Consider the following 6,000-nt stretch of genomic DNA (forward strand, 5'->3'; position numbering starts at 1 on the left):
TGGCTTGGCTGTGTTCCCACTCAGGTCTTATCTTGAATTCCCACGTGTTGTGTGAGAGACCTGCTGGGAGGTAATTGAATCATGGGGGCAGGTCTTTCCCATGCTGGCCTCATGATAGTAAGTCTTACAAGATCTGATGGTTATTACACGGGGGAGTTTTCCTGTACAAGCTCTCTTTGCCTGCTGCCATCCATGTAAGATGTGACTTGCTTTTCCTTGCCTTCCACCATGATTGTGAGGCTTCCCCATCCACATGGAACTGCAAGTCCAAATAAACCTCTTTCTTTTGTAAATTACCCAGTCTCAGGTATGTCTTTATCAGCAGCATGAAAATGGACTAATACATAAGTCATGGTCAGAGTATGTACGCTTGATTTAATGTGATGGAAATGGCTGAGCCACTGCCATTTTCAGGCACAGCAAAGAGGAGCCTAAAGAGAAATAGTGACTAAAGGCATGTGGTGTTCTGAATGGGATCATGGGTCAGAAAAAGAATAGTAGGTAAAAACCAAGGAAATCCAAATAATATACATACTTAGTTAATAAAGATGTATCAATATTAGTTAAGTAATTTTGACAATTGTACTTTACCAATATAAGATGTTAATAATAGGAGAGACTGGGTGCATATGGAAACTCTGTACTATCTTCACATATTTTCTGTAAATTCAAATTTTTTTTAAAAAAAGTTCACTGACTTTTTTGCAAACTTGTAAAAGGCATTGCTTTTTTAAAAAATAAAATTATAATTATTCCTTGCTCAAAATCATTTGGATTTTTTATATTAGATTTGCTTTTTGTGACCTTGCTATATTTATTTATTAGTTCCAGGGATTGTTAAATTTTTTTAGCTTCTTTGATATAAATTCTTTGAGATTTCCCCTGTAGGTAATCATGTCATCTTTGAATAAAGACAGCCGTATTTCTTCCTTTGCAATCTATACACCTTTTATTTCTTTTTTGTGTCTCGTAGCACTAGCAAGACTTCTCTTACTGGATAGCAGTAGTGATAGAGCACATTGCTTTGTTGCCAATCTCAGGGAAAATGTTCAGTTTTTTACTATCAAGTATTATGTTACTTGACTTTGTAGGTTTTTTATTCTTATTTTTACTTATTTATTTATTTAAATCAAGTTGTGGAAACTCCCCTGTTACAAAGTCAGCTGACAGTTTTATCACCTGTGGGTACTGGATTTGTTATCTGCTTTTCCTGCATCAATTGATAAAGTCATTGTAAAACGTTCGTTAGCCTACTTATAGATGGATTACATTGACTAATTTCTGAATGTTAAATTAGACTTGTATAACTGAAAAAAAATCTCCTTTGGCTATGATGTATAATACTTTATATATATTGTTGGATAAAATGTGATAATATTTTTTGACAATCATGTCTACATTCACGAGAGATATTGGTCTGCAGTTTTCCTTTTCATTTTACAAGACATTTTTCTTTTAATGTCTTTATCTTGTTATTAGAGTAATGCTGGACTTTGTGAGTTAGAAAATGTTTCTTCTGTTTTTATTTTTGGGTAGAAATTGTGCAAAATGTGTATTATTTCAACTATTCCAAAGGCAGAAGCAGCCACCTGAGGTACTTAAAACTTTTAATGAGATGCATTATATAGTTTTAGTTATAGCAGATTCTTTCAAGGGTTAGCCTCAGCTCTCATGGTTTTCTGAATGGTTTTGAGATTGTTAAAATTAGAAAACCTATGTCATTTCCTTATAGGTTTTAGAAATATATTTGTCACAGGGAAAAATCACTCAGGTTAATCTAATCTACATTCTGTAGTTTGGCACAGAAAGAAGAAAGACAGGATGTCTGCCCAGCGAAGTCACAATAGAGTGAATTTTCATCCTGATTTGCCCAGTAAGTCTCATCCTGCCTATTGTCTAATCAGCTTTTCCAGTTTTGCATTTTTCCTAGATCTTTTATTTTTTAAGTAGTATGATTAATCATTGCATGAAAACAAGCTGTGATGTTTGAGTCAGCCTCCCACGCCACGCATCCAGCTCCTCTCTAGTTTTTACCTGCCCATGTAAATAGACCTATATTTCTACAGTGATACTAAACATTTTCTAAATAAACAAGTCCTCTAAGTTTTGCTTGTTTTTTTTTTGTTAAAAACCAATTGGAAATATTTAATCAAATATTAAATGAAAGGTAAATAAAAAGATAAGCTTTTAAACCTTTGAATGAGTTCTAGTACTCGCACACAGAAAGCAATTATACCTACAAAAACAAGGAAAAAACAAAGATATACAATAGGCATTTGAGTGTACATAGTTTAGTGTTTAAATCAATAATTGCACTTTGGTATACCTCATCTCATGAGAAGAATATTTTGGTGGAGTTTACATTTTTAATTTGATATACTATGTGCCACAACAGAGCAATACTGAGATATCTGTGAATTTTTAGCATCTAAACTCAGCAAAACTTTTAGAAGGATCATAAAGATAAAGAAAAGTACTCTGGATAACTGAATGGTGCCACTACATAAGAAATATTTACACATTTTATTTTAAAACTAATACACAAAATGTTTTAGAACTGAGACTCTCTGTTTAGCAGATTTTGCTCTCAGGTTAGCAGGTACTACAGCACTTAGAGAAATAATATTTTCCCTATTAAAAGTATTATGATATATAGAAAAGGGCCAATTAAACATTGTCAATAATTTCAAATACATTGACTACAACCTGCAATTTAGAAAATTAAAACTAATATGACCATATTTGTTTTATCTCTCTCTGTTTCTGTATCTCTGTTTCTCACTTTCTCCCTCATGTATCATAAAGAAGAATTGTTGATGTCAACCAAAAATGTTATTTGTTTGAAAATAAGTTTCTGTTTTGGTAGAGGTATTAGCAGACCAGTCCCAGTATCTGGTCCAGGAGGGTGGGTTAGGTACTGCTGTTGGGGCTGGGAAGAGAAACTATGGCTCTCCTCTTGGGTGCACCATCGTTTTGAGTATGAAAATAGACAATACAGACTAAGAGAGAAGAAGATTATTTACCCCAACATGGGGGTTGTAATCAGACATTACATCACCTCATGTGAGGTAAGCAGACCTTGTAGAAACAAACAATTTTATGATTTTATTAGCTACACAATCAGAAACAATATTGGTTAACTGAAGGGAGGTTCACACCCACTTCCTATTTCTACCTATTGTCACACAAATACATTCTTTTACCACCCTCTTCTCATTCTTACTTCCTTGAGAAGACAGAAGATGTGGGTCACACTTCTTTCAGGAACACTACAATTTAGCAAGAGGATAAAACATGGTAACTGAAATTTAGAAACACAGGCCTGGCGCAGTGGCTCACACCTGTGATCCCAGCACTTTGGGAGGCCAAGGTGGGCGGATCACTTGAATCCAGGAGTTCCAGACCAGCCTGGCCAACATGGTGAAACCCTGTCACTATTAAAAATACAAAAAATTAGCTGGATGTGGTGGTGCACACCTATAGTCCCAGCTACTCAGGAGGCTGAGGCAGGAGAATGGCTTGAACTTGGGATGCAGAGGTTGCAGTGAGCTGGGATTGCTGCACTGCACTCCAGCTTGGGCGACAAAGCAAGACCATCTCAAAAAAAAAAAAAAAAAGAAAAGAAACATAAAGAGACATTTACTCAAATAGAGGTGGCATTTAATAATTTTATTATACTACAAACTCCTTGAATATCTTCATTGCCTTCTGTCCACTCTCCAGAGTGAGCGGAGGTTGGGTGATGACAGCAATAGTGATGTTGTTTAAAGTAAGCAAAATTGATAGCAGTTATTAGAATAAAGCCTATTCGATCTCCTTACCTCACTAAAGTATTTACCAAAAATGGTAAATAGTGTGAATATCCACCCACATTCTAATGCCAGATAATTCAGAATCACCCTTTACACACCCTTATTCTTGATCTCTGCTGATTTTACTTTCTGTCTACTTTCTGCATGTGCTAACTTCTCTCCAACACGTCCAGCATCACGCTGGTCCAAGCCACCATCATCTCTCACCTAGACTAATGCAGTTCTTCCTGTCTCCATGAGCCTCCTCTCCAGTTGCTGTATTGCAAATAACAATCGAAACAGCATTTAAAAGCAAAACAACAACAACAAACAAATGGTAAGCAAACAATCAACCTAATCATTCCCTCTCTTAATTATTTCGAAGTGGCTTATTCACAAAATAAAATCCAAATCAGTTGTATGATCTAACTGTCCTGTTAGTGGCATGTATCTACTGCTTCAGGCTTAGTGTCCATCACTCAATCATTTGCTCAGTATACCCTGGGTTCCCCCTTTCTTCTATTTTCTGAAACTCCAACATCACCTCCCATCTCTCAGTATGAAGAAGGTATGAAGATACCTTCCCTCTATCTGGATTGTTCTCTGACATGCTTCCTCTAGCTACCTCCTACTCATCCTTCATGCATTAACTGTCACTTCCCGCATTTTCCTACTCTTGAGTTTCCCCAGATCAGAATTGATTCTAGTAAAATTTGCTATTTCTCCTTTGCCAAATTTATTATAATTTTAGTTAGATTCATTTTGTGATTCTGTGTTTCATATCTACCTTGCCTCTAGACCATAATAAGCCGTATGGCAGCATGAGAGAGATTATACAAGCTTTGGTGACTAAATACTTAAAAATGTCTGACCTAGATGAAATAATCAAGATTGTCATTTGGGGAAGAAAAGCCTGAGTGTTTCGAGTGTTGATAAAAGCCCTGTCCACTCACATCTATGGGAGCCCCTTCTTTCTTATTGGTTTCATCACTTCCTATAATTCATCTCTCTCAGCTTCTCCAGAGCCTGACATAAGCTGATAGAGTCATGAATTTAATAAACTAGAATAATGTGACTCTGTAGACTGAAAAAAACTTACCATCCAGAAGATGAGGATTGTATTCCCAGTTTTGCTATTAATTTTCTCTCTGAACCTAAGCAAAGCACTAAGCATTTCCATGTACAACTTCATTGCTTCAGCAAAACACTGATTTGGTTCCTTAGAGAAATAAAACATTGTAATTCATCTTGAATTTTTTTAAAAATTAGATTGAAATGCTAAGCAATTACTTTCTTATGCTGTAATACTGATCACAATGCAGCTATCTTATTGATTCAACAACATATTTATTATTGATGGAAATTGTCTGCCTGGTATTCTAATTCAATTAAATGTTACTGTCATCATCCTCATGGTAATGCTGCATTCATCATCAGAACTGTTCACTGCTAGATAATTTGAATTCCCCCCCCTCCGCCTCCAGTGTTGCTCTGTGAGTGGATTGCTTCACATCTAAAAACAAGCCAAGGAATGATGGGCTCGACTTTATTAAAGCCACACACCTCAGTGCTTCACTAGATTTCTCCTAGAATGTGACATACAGAGTAAACTATTAAAGTATCTTCTTCTAAATGTATGAAGAAAAAAGCTTTACAATTTTTGTTTTGCTCAAGATAAACCTTCTACCTCCCCAAGTTTCTACAGGCACACATCTCTTTGGGATTTAACAGAGCATCATCACTTAGCCAAGCAAACTGCATGCTAAATAGATCCAGCTGAATAAATAGGACCACTTGATTCTTTTTTTGTTTGGTATTGTCTCATGTATCCAACTCTGTTAATAGAAAATACAGTGCTACTAAATCATTGCTATGTTATAAGAAAGCAAGAAAATCCAATGATTGCACAGATATATAACTAAATTTATGGTAAAAAAAATTCTTTTTTTGGAGTTGAACTCTCTCATGCACCATTACAATTGACTTATTTAATGTACAGAAGAATCAGATTTATTCTTGTGGATTTTGAAAACACTGGGACCTATTTACAAAAATCATAGAAAGCCACATATTGGTTTAATAAAGAGAGGGTTTCTAATGACTAGGATGGTCCAAGAATGAGGTGGTCTGGCTTGTGTCCTAGTAAATTAGTGGTCACTGAGAGTACTGGCCTGATGACCTCTGTCAGATAAAACTCCCAGATGAAGTA

General features: G+C 35.6%; 1 long non-coding RNA gene across 2 annotated transcripts in view; it reads left to right on the top strand.

Moving 5' to 3' along the window:
- Positions 1 to 5,594, top strand: part of LOC134761479 (uncharacterized) — a 38,136-nt gene extending 32,542 nt beyond the window's left edge. The window contains exons 4-5 of one of the 2 annotated variants that reach the window (XR_010140148.1): positions 3,986 to 4,128; positions 5,466 to 5,594. This is a non-coding gene — a long non-coding RNA (uncharacterized LOC134761479). Of the gene's footprint in view, positions 1 to 3,985; positions 4,129 to 4,589; positions 4,859 to 5,465 lie in introns of those variants that run through there. The other variant, XR_010140147.1, reaches the window with a different exon arrangement.
- Positions 5,595 to 6,000: the final 406 nt, after the last annotated feature.

The sequence above is a fragment of the Pongo abelii genome, chromosome 4, assembly GCF_028885655.2.
Source record: "Pongo abelii isolate AG06213 chromosome 4, NHGRI_mPonAbe1-v2.0_pri, whole genome shotgun sequence".
NCBI classification, from domain to species: Eukaryota; Metazoa; Chordata; class Mammalia; order Primates; family Hominidae; genus Pongo; species Pongo abelii.